The 18,655-nt window shown below is 40.5% G+C and overlaps 1 long non-coding RNA gene across 1 annotated transcript; it reads right to left on the bottom strand.

Moving 5' to 3' along the window:
* Positions 1 to 1,322: 1,322 nt before the first annotated feature.
* Gm35671 lies at positions 1,323 to 13,814 on the bottom strand. Its single transcript, XR_382031.1, has 3 exons — positions 13,742 to 13,814; positions 1,748 to 1,784; positions 1,323 to 1,366 (listed from the first exon to the last, which is right to left on the bottom strand). It is a non-coding gene; the product is annotated as a predicted gene, 35671 (long non-coding RNA).
* Positions 13,815 to 18,655: the final 4,841 nt, after the last annotated feature.

Raw genomic sequence — 18,655 nt, 5'->3', positions numbered from 1 at the left:
CTTCTTTTGCAAGTGTGAGGCCTGGTCAGCCTCATCCTTTGACTGCCAAGGTTTCTTACCAGGATAAATCCACTTTCAACTATTTCCAAGAGAGATTGCCCAGTTGGTAAAGTGTTAAATCTCCAAGAACCCATGCATGAAAATAAATAGAGATAATAACAACAGCAGACTGGGTACAGTGGCACACAGTCATAATCTAAGCTCCAGGAAGGCAAAGGTAGACAGACAAATCCCTGGGTTCTTTGCTTGGCCAGCACAGCCAAATCAGCAAGCCCTGGAGTCAACGATAGATTCTTTCACCAAAGTAACAAGATAGAAGGTGCTGGAAGAATGGCAGTCAAGGTTGTCCTCTGGCTTCCATACACAAGTACACATGTTAACACATTTGAATATACATGTGTACTTGCACATGCTTGAACACATACAGAAAAATCCAGTAAGAATCTACTTCACAAGTAAGTCTAGACATTTGAGAGCATACTAGGGATTGTTAGAAGAAGGCCTTCGATGATGAAAACATCAGGAATTATTTGGGTTTCTTCTTAAATAAAATGACCTAACGTCAAAGAATGAGTATCAGAACTAACAGATGTGGAGAAGGAAGCAGAGGAGGGAAGTAGCATAAGTCCTTAATGTTCAGTTTCAGGTAGACAGAAGAGCTATGAGGCATTATGAATAACAAATCACTCAGAGATACTAAGGATACTAATTCATTTACTTCTGCTTAAAATGGCATTCAATCTTTCCTGAACCCAACCTATGCTTCTTTTTTAAATATATTTTTCATTAGATATTTTCTTTATTTACATTTCAAATGTTATCCCTTTTCCTAGTTTCCCCTCTGAAAATCTCCTATCCTCCTCCTCACCCTGCTCCCCAACCCACCTACTCCCATTCCCGGTTCTGGCATTCCCCTATACTGGGGCATAGAACCTTCCCAGGACTTAGGGCCTCTCCTCCCATTGATGACTGACTAGGCTACCCTCTGCTATATATACAGCAAGAGCCACAAGTTCCATCATGTGTTTTATTTGATTGGTGGTTTAGTTCCAAGGAGCTCTGGGGGTACTGGTTAGTTCATATTGATGTTCCTCCTATTGGGCTTCAGACCCCTTCAGCTCTTTGGGTCTTTTCTCTGCCTCCTTCATTGGGGACCTTGTGCTCCATCCAATAGATGATTGTGAGCATCCACTTCTGTATTTGCCAGGCACTGGCAGATCCCCTCAGGAGACAGCTATATCAGGCTCCTATCAGCAGGCTTTGTTGGCATCTGCCTAGTGTCTGGGTTTGGTGGTTGCTTATGGGATGGATCCCCAAGTGTGGCAGTGTCTGGATGGTCATTCCTTTAGGAAGACTGTTCTCATGCCTGTGATAGAAAAGTCAATATTGTAAGAAAAACACTGAGAGATTCAATCCAGCAGGAGAGATGATGTGTCTTTTATTAACTGAGTAGATGATCTATTTTTCTATTACACTATAGGTACAAGAAGATAATGTATACATCACTCAAAACAGTTTTAGTATGGTTAATGACCTTGCCCTAAGACTAATTGTAAGAAAGTGCTTAACTATATCCTTTACTTTGTTTTTCCTTTATGCATAACAGCATTTTTGTTAATATCATTAATCAAGCTCAAGAACCATCTATTGAAACTTAAATAATTTTTCTGGCTATATGAGGGCATAAAACAAAGCATGTGGGGAGTATAAATCAGCATTCATATTGCTCTAAGATGAAAGGACTTACCTGTTATCTCCATTCTATTGCCAGAGTCGTCTCTTACCTAAGATGAGTTGAAGTGTGAAAGAATACTCAAATTAGCTGAAGGATTTGCTTTTGACTAATAGTCAGTACCTGTATGGCATTAACACAGTGAGGATAACATGTTCATATCATAGATTATCTTGGCCTTACTCATCAGAGTCTGTGTTAAAGCAGGGACAGTAATCAGTGATGCTTTCTTGGAAAAGCCACATCAGCTACCTCTTTGCAATGGGGACTGAGTTTGGAGACAATCAAATTAGATGACTCAGAAAACTCCATCACCAGAGAAACAACTGATCAACAACACATGTGTTGTTAAGTCATGGTCCACAATGAAGTGATAGCATAACACTTGAGGGGTGAGGAGATGGCTCACTTGGTAAAGCGCTTCCTGAGACAGCAGTCTCAGCCTTACGACTCACATTAAAATATCTGGAAATAGAGGAGCATACTTGAAAGAGGAGGTGACAGGAAGATCCCCAGGGCACATTTTCCAGCCAAGTTATCTGAATCTGTCAGGTTCCAAATCAGTAACATTGTCTGTCTCAAAAATAATGTGAAAAACTAAGGAAGACACTTGTAGTTGATGTCTGATCTCTAAATGTACACCCACCCACATTCGTATGCACTTACACTTGTGTGCATGCATATATATATATATATATGTGTGTGTGTGTGTGTGTGTGTGTGTGTGTGTGTATGTATATATATTTACACAGAAATCAATATAACTCTTGAATTGACACAATTGAAAATTCAAATGACCATATGTGTTGACTACCATAAATGCCTCAGCAGAAATATAAATGAGAGCAAATAGTCAATAAGCCTGAAGATCAAGAAAAGATGATCAACATCACTAATCATTAGGGAAATGTAAATGAAAACCACAGTGAGACACCCATTAGACTGCCAATTAGAAAAACCACAGAAAATAACAGGAGCTAATGAGAGTTCAGAGACATTGTAATCTTATCGTGTTACTGGTGGGCATGCAAAATGAAGCAATGTAGAAAGCAGCTTGAAGGTTCCTCAAAAACTTAAACGTAGAATGACTACAGTATCCTGTAATCTCGCTTCTGCATATGAAAACCAAAGGAGGAGAAACATGGTCTGCCCCAGCAGATGTTCCCATGACTATAGCAGTGTGAGACATTGGAAAAAGATGGCGGTGATACAAACATGGAGGAGGGAGATGTCCAAGGTGAATAGAGTTTCAGTTCATGAAGAGGAGAACATCCTGGTGAAAGAAGGTAGCTATGTCTACACAGTGTGGGCTTAATACCACTGAATTGTAGTTTTAAGGACGGTTGTCATTGCAAAGTTTGCACTCTATATGCCATCAGTATTTAAAAATGTAGAGTGTTACAAAACAAAGATCTTTTTTTTTAATGGTTCAAAGTACTGCATATGGATATGCTTTCTTTTATTGTGATTTTTTTCAGTGCTGATCTATTTTTATTCCTACTTTTTATCTACTTAATCTGTTAGTCATAAAACTGTACTGAGCTCCTAAAACATAAAATTCTGTGATAGGGAAAGGACACACAATGAAGCAGCCTAGTGTCAGATTCTCAAATCCGAAACACTTAAAAAAAAAAAAGAGAGAGAGAGAGAGAGAATAATGGGAGTGAGTGAGCATAAGATAATGTGGTAGTAAAATAAAATTTTTAAATGAAGAAATATGAGGCCAACAAGAGGAAAGATGACAAAGGGGGAACATTTTACATAACATGATCTTGGGCTGGCGAGATAGCCCAGTGGGCAGAGGCCCTTGCCCTCAATCACCAAAGCTCAGCAGCTTGCTTGTTTGCACAGGGTCAGGTCAGTCAGCATCCTAGCAGACAGTGCAAAGCCCCACCTGTAACTAAGGAGCTATGAGCAGCTGATGGTACTGAGGGAAGGAGAATCAGTTTCTTTAAGAGTAAGTCCTGGTATGTGGACTGTGCTCTAGCACAGGATTTATACCCAGGAATATACAGACAGAAGACAGTTGGAATTGATGGACTATTAAATAAAAAGATAAACAGGCATATTGTCTTAGGGAGGTGAAGGCTTATTTGGGAGCTATTGGGAGGAGGTGGGGGTGAATATAATCAAACCGCAGTATGTGACATTATCAAGTGAGTAGTAAGTGTTCATTCAAAATAATCTGAATTGGTGGCCACGGAGACATTCTAATTTTTCTCTTTTCACACAATGACCACATTCACACCATCAATTCCACAATCTGCATTTCAGCTTTCCGTTAACAAGGATCCTTGTGTCGATAATAACCAAGAGGTTATTGCAACTTTTGCATGGCGAGAGGGGAAATGCAGAGTAGACATTCACGGTTAAGTGAGTGACTCATGTGCACCTTGAATTCTTGTTTTTGGAAGCACCTTTGCCCTTTACTATACTCCCTATTCTGCAGATGATATAGGCATCTTGTCCTTAGTAGTGACCTGATGCTCAGTGGTTCCCTATGACCACACACTTTTAAGTTCTACAATAAGCTTCTCTAGAGACATCTATGTCAATGTGACACATAGCTCATGAAGGGAGAGGTAGTCTTTTTTTCCCTAAAAGGGCAAGTGACTTCAAGGTGGTTTAAAAAAGGCAGATTTACCCCTAACTCAGAGATTAGTTCTGCTTGCTGCCACGCACATGTGTCCTCTCACTTATTAAGCATTCACAGGAGCTGGGTGAACACTGTTAAACGCAGCAGAGCTGTGCTAATGAGCAGCCTTCATTCTGCATGGAAGAAGTTTACAACCTGATGAAAGCATATCTTACTTGTCTAAGACTATTTTGGGCAAGCAGGGGAGCTAGAAGAGAAGGAACTGGCCCGTTAGTGGAAATAGGCTTTGTCATTTCATTTTATTTGATATTTTAGTTTAGTACCTGTTTTACTTTTTTGCATTTTTTTGCATTATTTTGTATTTTTACTTTTTATCCAAGCTACACTCCAGGCCCCTTTGTTTCATTAAAATGAGCAAACCCAAATAAGCAAGCTAGGTTCAATTGCTATAACAATTGTTATATAATTGTTCTTGGGAACAGAGTTGGAGTTTACAAGTAGGATTTAAGGTATACATTAAGAAATAAAACTAGGGCTGGAGAGATGGCTCAGAGGATAAGAGCATTGGCTGCTCTTCCAAAGGTCCTGAGTTTAAGTCCCAGCAACCACATGGTGGCTTACAACCACCTATATTTCAATCTGGTGCCCTCTTCTGGCTTGCAAGCATACATGCAGGCAGAATGATGTATACATAATAAAAAAAGAAATTATTTCTGAAATATCTCTTTAGTATTACAAATTTTACTTTTTAGCACTTACAGAGAGCATGCTTTCTATATTTAATATTATAGGCCCAGCTTTTCAAATTTTGATGTAAAATAATATTTTATCTTTATGTATAAACTCATTAAAATAGCAATGGGAGAATTACTTGTGAGTAAATGGTACTGTTTAATAAGTCATGCCTGGGTCTTGTCTGATTATCTACCTGAATGAGTGATTGGTTTTGTTTCTGATTTTCATGGACAATCCTGTTTTTCATTGTCTAAACCTTCTGAACCAGAAGCCTAGGGGAGATACACACAATGGTTATACAGGACCTGGAGCTATGTTGCTGAAAGTAAAATTTTTATAAGAGAAAAAAAATGAGGAAAAGGGAAATTTGCCAAGTGAATGTTCTGCGAACATAGTCAGAAAATACCACGGTATGCTGCAAGACTCTTACCAAACATCACTACTTACCCTGGTGTACCCTGTACAGCACTACTGACCCTGGTGCACCCTGTACATCACTACTGACCCTGGTGTACCCTGTACATCACTACTGACCCTGCTGCACCCTGTAAATCACTACTGACCCTGAGGTACCCTGTACATCACTACTGACCCTGCTGCACCCTGTAAATCACTACTGACCCTGAGGTACCCTGTACATCACTACTTACCCTGGTACACCCTGTACATTACTACTGACCCTGGGGTACCCTGTACATCACTACTTACCCTGGTGTACCCTGTACAGCACTACTGACCCTGGTGCACCCTGTACATCACTACTTACCCTGGTGTACCCTGTACAGCACTACTGACCCTGGTGCACCCTGTACATCACTACTTACCCTGGTGTACCCTGTACATCACTACTGACCCTGCTGCACCCTGTAAATCACTACTGACCCTGAGGTACCCTGTACATCACTACTTACCCTGGTACACCCTGTACATTACTACTGACCCTGGGGTACCCTGTATGGCAGGAGGAATGAAATCCCTTTTCAGTGCTGGGTATTGAGAAGTTCCAGTATAGTGGCAGTAGCATCACTATAATATTTTACTTGTTTCAGTAAATGACAACTCTCTCCCATTGACACTTGATATGAGGACAGTGCAAATGATGAAGATAGCCATCATATATAAATAGCACCACAAATAAATAAAAGAAACAAAATAACAAGAAAATGCCCTTTTTGAGCAAATTTCACATCTTAGAATTTAACAACTAATCACGATCTAGATAGATGAATAGTATCTTCTGTTCTTTTGTGTTTTAATCTTTTAACTTTGTTTTGACATTTTTCTTGGAAGTCTTAAAAACAACAAAAACCTGTCAAGTATTAATAAAATTATATATACTGACAAAGACATTCTTTGACCAAAGTTGAGCAGCTCTTATCTGAATCCTTCAAAGCTAGACCTTGTGCTCTGTCCAAGGTCATTTTAGTTTAGTTTTGACAGAAATTGAGGTGGGCTAATTTTGAACCTCTCCCCCATCCCAAATATCTGGTTATATTAACTCATTGTTCCTTACCTTCACTATCTTAACAGTTTGCTCTGTCTCCAGCAAGAGTTCTTGTAGTTGTCTTGGTAAGACTAACTGTGCCATTCCTCCCATTTCTTCTTGGCAATTGTCTTTGGTTCTCAATTGTAAATTTTCACCTCTCCTGGTTTATTTATAGTTGAGCAAATCACTTCCCAAATTACAAATTTCTATTGCAACAGTCCCTTCTCACATTGTCTTAACCACATTGTCTTTTAAAAGTGCCAGAATGATTTTCCCATTGACAATAGTCAAATACAATTTCACACTTGGTTAAGAGTTTAAGTGCTCCTGATATATTACTAGGCAACTTTTAACTTTCCCGTAGGTTCTCTTTCATATTTAAAGCCCAAGAGACTAAAAGTCCATCACATCATTATATGATATGAGAATTACAGAGAAGTTAGAGATTTTGCAGGAGGAGAAAGGATGAGTTTGGTTTGGGGAAAATTGAATTTGAAACCTTCTGCAATGTGGCATCTGAGAATATTTAGTTGGCATTTGAAAATTGGAGTGTGATCCAAATCAGAAGTTAGCTAGAAATGGAGATTTGCAATCTGTCAAGAGCTGAAGCTCGGACCATGCTCAGACATGTTCTGATGAGTGTGGACATCAGCACCCTTCCATCAAGGACAGTCAGGACAACTTTAAGTATAAGCAAACTGAGGTGAGAGTACGAACACATGGGGAACATGGCACATCTCAGCCAGCCAGTCTAGGACTTAGAGGAATTGGGCTTCTCTTAGATGGTTTTGAAATTAGTTGGAGGATATGGGGGTCCATACTGAACGGAAAGAGGAGTAATTCCATGATTGGACATCATAATAAACCAACCAGAACAGATTAGAGCAAGACTAGATCTGTGACTAGTGAAGAAATGGCGTGAAGCCTTACTTGTAAGAATAATGGGATCACCCAAAAGATGCTCCAATCTCTCACAAAGACACTTGCTCAATGATGCTCATAGCAGCTTTCTTTGTAATGGAAACTGGAAAGAACCTAGATATCTGTCAACTAAAAAATGGATAAAGAAAATGTGGTAAGTCTACACAATGGAATACTACTCAACTATTAAAAACAAAGAAATCATTCAATTTGCAGACAAATGGATGGAACTTGATATATCATCCTGAGTGAGGTAACTCAGACTCAAAAGGACATGCATAATATGCACTCACTTACAAGTGGATATTAGTCATAAAGTATAGGTGTTGTGATACACTTCAGAACCAAAGAAGCTAAACAAGAAGAAAGGCATAGGCAAGGAAGCTTGAATCTCAATTAGAAGGGGGAATAAAATAGTCATAAGAGTAAGAAGGAGGGAGAAAACTTGGAGAGGGATGAGGAAGAAAATAGAGGGGTTCATGATCAGGTGTAGAGAAGGACAGTAAAGACAGCTAGATGGTCATGAAAATGTATGGTAGTATGCAACTGACAGTGGTGAGGAAGTGTGGATAGGTATCTCCAGGACAAGACAAAGATTTGGAATAAGGGAGGTGCCAAAGAATCAATGAAGGTGACCTTAACTGTGGCTCACTATATTACAGATATGGAACCTAAAGAGACTACATCCTGTAGTCAGGCAGGAACCTTAGAGGAGCAATAGTGACATCAAACCACCCACAAAACATTCGACCCAAAATATATTCTACAAGAAATACAGGGATGGGGGATGAAGCAGAGACTGAGGAAATGGCCAACCAATGACCAGCCTAACTTGAGACCCATCCCATGGGCAAGCACCAATCCCTGACACTATTCATCTAGTCTGCTATGCTTGCAGACAAGAGCATGTTGTCTTCTGAGAGATTCCACCTAGTGGCTAACTCAGACAGATACAAACACCCATAAAACAGTGGATGGAGCTTGGGGACTCCTATGGAAGAATGGGAAGAAAAATTGAGGGACCAAAGGGAATAAGAACTCCTCAGGAAGACCAAAAGAGTCAACTAACCTGAACCCTTGGGGCTCTCAGAGTCTGAACTATCAACTAAAGAACATAAATGCGCTGGACCTAGGCCTCTATGCACATATGTAGCAGACATGCAGCTTGGTCTCCTTGCAGGTTCCAAACAACTGGAGCAGAGGATACTCCCAAAGTGTTGTCTGTTTGTAGCATATGTTCTCGTAGCTGGGATGACTTGTATGGCTTCAGTGGGAGAGGAAGCCTCACAGAGACTTGAAGTGCCAGTAGGGGGATACTTGGAGGGAGGCACCCACTCAGAGGAGATGGGGAGGGGGGATGGATGAAGAACTGTGGGTGGGGGTGACTGGAAGAAAGGCAATGAGTGGGATGTAAAATTAATAATAATAATAATAATAATAATAATAATAATAATAATAGTAGTAGTAGTAGTAGTAAAAATAATAAAATTAATAATGGAACCTTTGAGAAAATTCATAAAATCAGGTTATAGGCAAGACTTTAAGGAATTTTCCTCAGTAATTTATTGCTTTTTATTCACTTTATACCCTGATTGCAACCCCAAACCCCCCACCCAGTCCTGTCCTTAGGAGAATTCCAGACTCAGCATCTACTCTTCCACTGAGGCAGTCTAGGCAGGAGGTGATCCACTGAGCAACAACGGAGTCAGAGACAGCCCTTCTCCAATTGTTAGGGGGACTACTTGAAGACCAAGCTGCACATTTGCAACAAATGTGTAGGATCCTAGGTCCAGCCTGTGTATGCTCCTTGGTTGATAGTTTTAGCCTAGGTTAGTGGGCTCTGTAGGTCTTCTGTTACGTCTTTGACCCTTCCAGCTTGCTCATTTCTAACCCCCACTCTTCCCTGGGCTCCACTTGATCTTTGGCTGTAGGTCTCTGCACCTGTTTTCATCTGCTGCTGGATGAAGCCTCTCAGAAGACAGATATGCTATGTTCCTGTCTGCAAGCATAGCAGAGTATCATTAATAGTGTCAGGGGTTGGCTCTCTCCCATGGGATGGGTCTTAAGTTGGGGCATTGGTTGGCTGTTCCCTTAGTCTCTGCTCCATCTTTATTCCTGCACATCTTATAGGCAGGTCAATTTGGGTGCATTGATATACTCCTCCCTTCACTGGAAGTCCTGTTGGGCTACAAAATGTGGCCTCTTCAGTCTCCTTATCCCCTGCTGGTAGAAATCTCAGCTAAGGTCATCCCCATAGATTCTTAGTAGGCTCCACCATCTCAGGCCTTCAACTAGTCACCAGAGATGTCCACTCCCCTTTTCCATTCTTACTGCCTGCCCTCCATCAAAATCCCATCCCCCCACACCTGATCTCCATCCCTGTTCCCCTCCTCACCCACCTCTTTCATCCAGTTCCCTTCTCCATCCACCTTCTCTGACTATTTTGTTTTCCTTTCTAAGGATGATTCATGCATCCTCTTTAGGCCTTTTTCTCTCTCTCTCTCTTTTTTTTAAGATGTAAGGATGGACTTTTTTTTTTTAAATCTTTTTAGGACTACAAATTACAAAGGGAAAGCAGATCACTACACAGAATCTAATGAAAATATTTGCCTGTGCATGAAACTTTATCAAAGTCATTCATTTTACAAATTCACCCACCCACCAAAAAGAAGAAGAAGAAGAAGAAGAAGAAGAAGAGGAAGAGGAAGAGGAAGAGGAAGAGGAAGAGGAAGAGGAAGAGGAAGAGGAAGAGGAAGAGGAAGAGGAAGAGGAAGAGGAAGAGGAAGAGGAAGAGGAAGAAGAAGAAGAAGAAGAAGAAGAAGAAGAAGAAGAAGAAGAAGAAGAAGAAGAAGAAGAAGAAGGTGAAGCGCACGCTCAAAGAGGCAGGGGGAGTGGGAATAGGATAGGGGGCTTGCAGAGGGGAAACCCGGAAGGGGGACAACATTTGAAACATAAACTATCAAACTTGCTTTTGGTTGTTAGGTTTTGTTGTGGGAAATTTTAAGAAATGCAATTCACAATACACTGCCTGGCGGACCTGTTCTCATCTTGTGGGGACTAACTCAGAGCTCCAAAATCTCTCGCCCCAGCTAAGTTCCCACTGGTGGGTAACTACCCCATGCTGCAAAATTCCCATGGCCTTTTGGCGTGCACTTCTGGAAAACCCACGTTTGCCTCCATACCTTTCTCTCTGGAACCCAATAGCCGCTGATGAGGGAAAACACCACACAAACTTAGTTCAGAATCAACTGTAAGTCAATCGCTGGGCAGAACAACTAGAATCCTAATCTTGTAAACCATATTAATCCTAAATCCTCCGATGTCGAACCCTGGCGGATTCTCCATCTAAACCACGGGTCACTAATAGGTACATCTTGTCCTCCTGCTGTCCCTTTCTAAAACCTGTATCTCTCTCCTGCCTCTTCTCTTCCTCCCTCTGACCCGGTTGTCCCGCCTACTCACCCACCCAGTGATTGATTTTTTTTTTTCCATTTTTTATTAGGTATTTAGCTCATTTACATTTCCAATGCTATACCAAAACTCCCCCATACCCCCCCTACTCCCCTACCCACCCATTCCCCCTTTTTGGCCCTGGTGTTCCCCTGTACTGGGGCATATAAAGTTTGCAAATCCAGTGGGGCCTCTCTTTGCAGTGATGGCCGACTAGGCCATCTTTTGATACATATGCAGCTAGAGACAAGAGCTCCGGGGTACTGCTTAGTTCATATTGTTGTTCCACCTATAGGTTGCAGTTCCCTTTAGTTCCTTGGGTGCTTTCTCTAGTTCCTCCATTGGGGGCCCTGTGGTCCATTCAATAGCTGACTGTGAGCATCCACTTCTGTGTTTGCTAGGCCCTGGCATAGTCTCACAAGAGACAGCTATATCTGGGTCCTTTCAGCAATATCTTGCTAGTGTATACAATGGTGTCAGCGTTTGGAAGCTGATCATGGGATGGATCTCTGGATATGGCAATCACTAGATGGTCCATCCTTTCGTCACACTTCCAGATTTTGTCTCTGTAACTCCTTCCATGGGTGTTATGTTTCCTATTCTAAGAAGGGGCAAAGTGTCCACACTTTGGTCTTCGTTCTCTTGAGTTTAATGTTTTTAGCAAATTATATCTTATATCTTGGGTATCCTAAGTTTCTGGGCTAATGTCCACTTATCAGTGAGTACATATTGTGAGAGTTCCTTTGTGATTGGGTTACCTCACTCAGGATGATGCCCTCCAGGTCCATCCATTTGGCTAGGAATTTCATAAATTCATTCTTTTTAATAGCTGAGTAGTACTCCATTGTGTAAATGTACCACATTTTCTGTATCCATTCCTCTGTTGAGGGGCATCTGGATTCTTTCCAGCTTCTGGCTATTATAAATAAGGCTGCTATGAACATAGTGGAGCATGTGTCCTTCTTATCGGTTGGGGCATCTTCTGGATATATGCCCAGAAGAGGTATTGCCAGAGACACTGAAACTTATAGAGGAGAAAGTAGGGAAAAGCCTCGAAGATATGGGTACAGGGGGAAAATTCCTGAATAGAACAGCAAGAGCTTGTGCTGTAAGATCAAGAATCGATAAATGGGACCTCATAAAATTGCAAAGCTTCTGCAAGGCAAAAGACACCGTCAATAAGACAAAAAGAACACCAACAGATTGGGAAAGGATCTTTACCTATCCCAAATCGGACAGGGGACTAATATCCAATATATATAAAGAACTCAAGAAGGTAGACTCCATAAAATCAAATAACCCCATTAAAAAATGGGGCTCAGAACTGAACAAAGAATTCTCACCTGAGGAATACCGAATGGCAGAGAAGCACCTGAAAAAATGTTCAACATCTTTATTCATCAGGGAAATGCAAATCAAAACAACCCTGAGATTCCACCTCACACCAGTCAGAATGGCTAAGATGAAAAATTCAGGTGACAGCAGATGCTGGCGTGGATGTGGAGAAAGGGGAACACTCCTCCATTGTTGGTGGGATTGCAAGCTTGTACAACCACTCTGGAAATCAGTCTGGCGGTTCCTCAGAAGATTGATTTCTTTATTCATGAGCCGAGAGGGTCACATGAAGTCCTGAGTACAAGATTCACTCAAGGCAGATCCTCTGGGGGAAGCTGAATTAGCATCAAAATACAAACAGCACCAGGGCTATCTACTACAGGCTTTTATCCTAGTAATAGGATGAGTAAGTAACAAGTAAGACAACACTCATCACTATAGTTGGTTTCTGTAGCACTAGGGGTTGAACACAGCTTCCTGAAAGCCACACACACTCTCTACCCTGTGTGCTACATTCCCTAACTACTAGTTTAGCTTATTAAAATAGGTTTACACTAATTCAGAGCATTGCAAAAGAACACAACTGTTTGTCAAGGTTTTGGTCTAGCCTCAGCTTCTTGGGCCAGTTTTTTTTTTAAAGTTGTAAGTATGTCAAATCACTGTCTCAAACACAATATTGAAGTTGTCTATAAGTGATCGACTCATCCCATTGGATCCCGAGTGGATTGATCTTTGTTAAAACTTTATCTTAAAATTTCTGCCTCTCTTTGCCAATGCCTGGCAAACACGTTAGTGGATGCTCACAGTCATCTATAGGATGGAACACAGGGCCCCCAATGGAGAAGCTAGAGAAAGTACCCAAGAGCTGAAGGGGTCCGCAACCCTATGGGTGGAACAACAATATGAACTAACCAGTACCCCCAGAGCTCGTGTCTCTAGCTGCATATGTAACAGAAGATGGCCTAGTCAGCCATCATTGGGAAGAGAGGCCCTTTGGTCTAGCAAACTTTATATGCCCCAGTGCAGGGGAAAGCCAGGGCCAAGAAGTGGAAGTGAGTGGGTAGGGGAGCAGGATGGGGCGAGGGTATAGGGGACTTTTGGGATAGCATTTGAAATGTAAATGAAGAAAATATCTAATAAAAAAATAAAATAAAAAAAGTTTTTTGCCTCTTTCTTAGACTCTAAGGGGTTTGGTTAACAGACCTGAATAATCATCCCACTATGCTATAAAAACCTCTTTTGAGATAGGTTTTCTTAGTCCAAATTTTTAAAGTTCTTGCCTATGCCATGGTTACTACTCTGGAGTGGAAATCTGGCTCTTGAGACCCCGCTGCACAACTGTGTCCTGGTTTGAATGTGGGCCACTTTTGATCTTGACCCACATGCTTCCACTGTGTGCCCAATTGTCTCCCTGTGCTCTTCTTTTCTGTACCCTGGGCATTCCAGTATGAATCTGCTCTCAAGAGCATAATGCCACAGTGCTCACCAGGAGGTGTGAGAATCCTCGGTTCCTCTTGTATCCTTTGGAATCCTTAGGGTTTCCTGGGATGAACTCAGCCAGATGAAAGTTGGTAGAGGGCAGCCTGGCACAGCACAGGCTGTAGCCTGTTTGGCTGCACCCCAACCTTTTCAGGCCATTTCCCCTGGGAAAAATTCTGATGAGGAATGCACCATGTGTGAGTGTTTTTCAAATCGGGACTTTTAACTGATTTCTTTGATGGCTCCATTAGCTGTGCTCATTTTGATCTTGCGTTTGAAGCGATGCTGTCCAGACCGTCAGCACATGATTCCTATAAAGCAGCTATTGTTGTCATGATCTTTAGACCAATCGAAGGCCCTGGGGACTGCTGGGAGCATGCCAGCCAATACACTGCAAAGTACATCTTATCTGGATGTCTAACACATTAGGGTGTGAAGGTACCAGAGTAGGGAGTCATAGTCAGCCCAGTAAGGAGACTTGTGTAGAAGAGGAATTGAATCTGGGTGCTTTAGGAGCCTAATAGATATTCATAGGGAACACAGCAGCATTGATATTTAAATAAGATTGTTGCATTCAGCTCTTAACTGCTCAGAGCAGGGAAAGACTGCAAGTGCTTATTCCCCATTCACATAGATGGAGTCCACACAGCACTGGGCAGTGGGATATGTTTCCTGGCATGCCACAGTTACACTAATTTGTCAACAGCTGACACCATTAATAAAGGATTTAAATGTATCCTGCAAAATGTCTACTCTTCATTAAAAGCATGCCGATTAGTTAAATTTAGCGTCACCACCATAATATATTTTAGAGCTTCCGTTTGAGCTTTGGTGGGGGGTGAGTTAGAGCTTAAATGGAAACACGTGGGTAAGATAGATCCCAGGTGCTTCAAATCAGCAGTGATTTAGCTAGTTTCAGGGATTTTGCTATATTTGACAGAAGCAACTGTTCATTAAACCTGCCTGCATCCAGCCTTGGGTCTGACATCAGCAGAACAGACTAACTAATCATAAGATCAAAGCTGGATGTGCAGTTAGAACCCAAGACATTCCCCAACCCCCCCCCCCTTTTTTACCTGGACAGTTCAATATTACCTACTTACTAAAACTCTGTGAGTGTTATGGACATGAAGTTTCTTCCACAAATCTTTTGGTTGGCAGGTTCAAATGTAAATCTGGCAAACAGAGAAAATTGTCTGTACTTTACTCTTTCAATAATGTGTGTGTGTGTGTTCACACTGTAGGTACATATGAATGAAGGCATGTATACTAATGCATATATGCAATGGCCTGAGAAGACGTTGAATGCCCTCCTCTTAACATTCTCCACTTTACTCTCTTGAGACAGGAACTCTCATGAACCTGCCACCCAGCAAAGTTCATTGATTTTCTTGTGTCTCCTATATGCCATGCTTGTGTTAAACAATGTGTGGTCACATTAAAATGTGACTGCTAAGACTCTAACTCAGGTCCTCACCACTGTACAACAATTACTCATGGTGCCATCTCCCTAAGCCTTCCAGTCTTCAGTTTCTATTGGGAACACATTTACATTCCTGTGAATTCATAGCAATAAAGGCATACAATCTTTTGTTGTACAATATACATTCCTGGAGATATATAAGACATAGGGTTGCTATAAATGTTTGGCCTCATCTATAGAAACTCTGTAATTAGTAGGCAGCAGGAACATCATGATACAAATGAAGCTGTGAGTTAGAAAAGCAGCAGAAACCAAGAGATGTAGTGAATTCCTCAAGAATTCTCTTCCCCCCACACCAAGAGTGTTGTCACAGCTAAGTTTTCTTTTTGAAATCCTGTTTCTTGAAAGACTCTCCCATGGTATCTGCTCAGATTGTGCTCACTGCTCTCAGGCTTAGTCAGAGAAGATTCTTGATGTAGTTAATGCAGATTCATAACTCTTCATAGTGCTGCAAACAAGCAGCTGGAATGTTTTATCCGTGATGGGACAATCGTATCATCCTATCCCCACCCAAGGCTTCTACATTGTAGAAGTAGAAGAAAGAATGTAAAGCCAGAGAATGGTATATACTGTGAATGGCTGTCTTCTGAATAGGACATGACTGTTACACACACACACACACACACACACACACACACACACACACACACACTCAAGCAGCTCTGCTTATTTGTGTGAGACCTGTGCCTCATCCAGACAGGCAAATGCTCTAGCATGGACAAGTAAGTGGCTCCAGGGGCTGTGGCCCAAGCTCTGGAGCTATTGCCAGTTGATAGCTGCTGATAAGTAACAATCATTTTTTTTTCAAGTGGGATGTGTCATTATGAGGTTGACCATGCCCTAGTAGATGGCCTCACATCCTTAAACATGGGCAGCATTAATTGGATGCACTGTGTTCTAATAATAGTAATAAGAACAAAGGTTACAAGATTGGTGGGAAATGACCTGGGAAGAGTTGGAGCATAGTAATGAAAGCATCAAAACAAAGGTGCTCACTTGGATTTTAAAATTGGTAAACACAGCTTCACCTAGTATTGGAGAATTCTACTCTAAAAAGTTGAACCTATGAAATATCTAATAGATAAATAACTTAAATAATATACACAGAAAAATAATTCTCAGCCTATGAACATATTCTACAAATGTAATATTCAAATTTTCCATTTTACAGACAGGTTTCTGATTGAACAATACTTAGAATAGGAATTAGAGAAAAAGATCTAAATGAATACAAGTACACGTTGCCTGTAACCATTTTTTCCTGGGCAACAGAAGGATTGTTTTCTCATGACAGCACAAGGCAAGAAAACTGTCACAGCAAACCTAAGCAGAAATGAATCTAAATGAAAAACTATGAATATATTCTTTATGGATACAGAGAAAGAATTACACTGTTACTTTCTGAAAATTCTTTAGAGTAGGTCTCATGGAAATTTAATTTTTTAGATGTGAAAACACTAGCAGTATATTACTCAAACAATTAAAGAATCTCATATCATCGCCTACGAGATTCTGGATTACTAGAATAAATTAACATATTTTTAATCAACAAGAAATGTTATGATTGTTTTAAAGAAATCTATGTTTTGCTGTCAGGCACATACATTTTAAACATTACATCTTGTTGTTTCATTTCTCTTGAGAGATGAATCCTGGAGCATTCAGAGTAAATAAATTGTTGCCAAGGAAAAAAATAAGGTACTGCCTTTTAGAATTATGGTTATTATGCTAATTTTAATTATATTAAAAGATTAGGGAAAAAAGCCTAAATCTGCTTTACACCTTAGTTTCATTGTCTAAAATCATTGTTGTTTCAGAGTTGTATACATTCAATATCCTAACCACCATAGTCATTCATTATTGGAGGGACAAAGAAAGAGAAGGAAGAAAAGTTGAGATTACCTCTGCAATACATTTTGTGCACCAGAGAAGAAGCTGTGCTTGTTTTTTAAAACAAACAAGCAAACAAACAAACAAACATATCTTTTATAAAGTAACAGAGAGAGAAATGTGGGTAAGCCAGCTTCTTCCAAGCACTTGAATATACCTTTGGTTTTTAATTGGTCTCTTGAGTTGTGTGAACTTGGGCACAATGCCACATGCAGCTACTCGGATCCTAACCTGTATCATAAGCATTGTATGACCTTCAGACAGAGAAGGAAATTGTCTACTTTTGGGGTATACAGATGTATAAGTAGGACAAGATGTGCGAAGACAGGAAACTATTCTTTTTCAAGTTTATATTGGCTTAGGAAAGAGTGAATGGGGAAAGTCTCCACCTATTAACTGAAAGAATCCTCTCGCATCCACAGTCCTTCAAACCTGTTGACAGGATGCCAAGGATGTGAAGGGGAGAAGAGCTATTGCTTGCTTCATGCACTTTCCATTCATGGACAGACCTCTGACCACCAGTTAGGCATTCATTGACGAGTTCCTTGAAGAGGCTGGAAATGCCAAGAACCAATTGAGATCATTGATGTTTTTGGAGACAGGCAAAAACTAGGTAAAAAAAAAAAATTAACACTATTGTTACTTGAATTTCCATGACTCAGTAATACTTTAGTATGGTCTTGATTTCTCTTGAAATATAATGTATAGGTTTATCTTCAATGCCTTAAAATCAATACTTGTTACATCTATGATAATTTATTTTCTACTACTTTCTAATGCCTCATCTCCTTGCTTCTCTGCTTTCTCCCATAGCATCTTATTAGTTTCTGCTGCTTTTGTGTAACCATTTCCTTTGCAATACCTTTCATAATTTTCCTGCCCTTCATCTCATATGCTAGAGAATTGAAACTTCTTAAAACTTTAGGCAACTCCAATCCATGTCATGTCTTATACAACTCTTTGTATAGCTTAACAGTTAATGTTGTCCTGGTTAGAGTTAATTGTCAACTTGACAATATCTAGAATCTTCCTGGATCTTGGCTTTTAGGCATTCCTGTAAGATTATCTTGGTTGTATTGAGGTGGGAAGACCTGCTCAGAGTGGGCAGAGGCAATCCCTGGCTTGTATCCTAGACGTGCAAGTGTAGTTAGGATGCTGAATAACAGCAAGTACTCCTTGCTCTTTTTCCCATGACTGTGTATGCAGGAAAAGTAACTAAGACAATGCTGTATGTGAGAAATACAGGAGAAAATGATGATTCCACATAAAACATGATAGCAGCTCTTTCTCTCCGTTAGCTTCCATTATTGCTCCTTTAGTCAAAACCATAGAATATGATCATTAAAACAAAATATCATTACTTTTGTTTCTGATGCTTTAGCACATAAAATACTGTAGATCTCTAGCAAATATTTTATTATTAAAGAAAAAATGAATGAATGAACGAATGAATGAACAGTGTTCATTATGGATTCACTGATGATGAAATAAATGAACCTCTGTCTTGAGGAATTTGTAGTGTGAAAAAGAAAGTAAGCTGTTGACAAT

The sequence above is a fragment of the Mus musculus genome, chromosome 13 (assembly GCF_000001635.26).
Source record: "Mus musculus strain C57BL/6J chromosome 13, GRCm38.p6 C57BL/6J".
NCBI lineage: Eukaryota > Metazoa > Chordata > Mammalia > Rodentia > Muridae > Mus > Mus musculus.
This window is presented reverse-complemented; position numbering and strand designations above follow the sequence as displayed.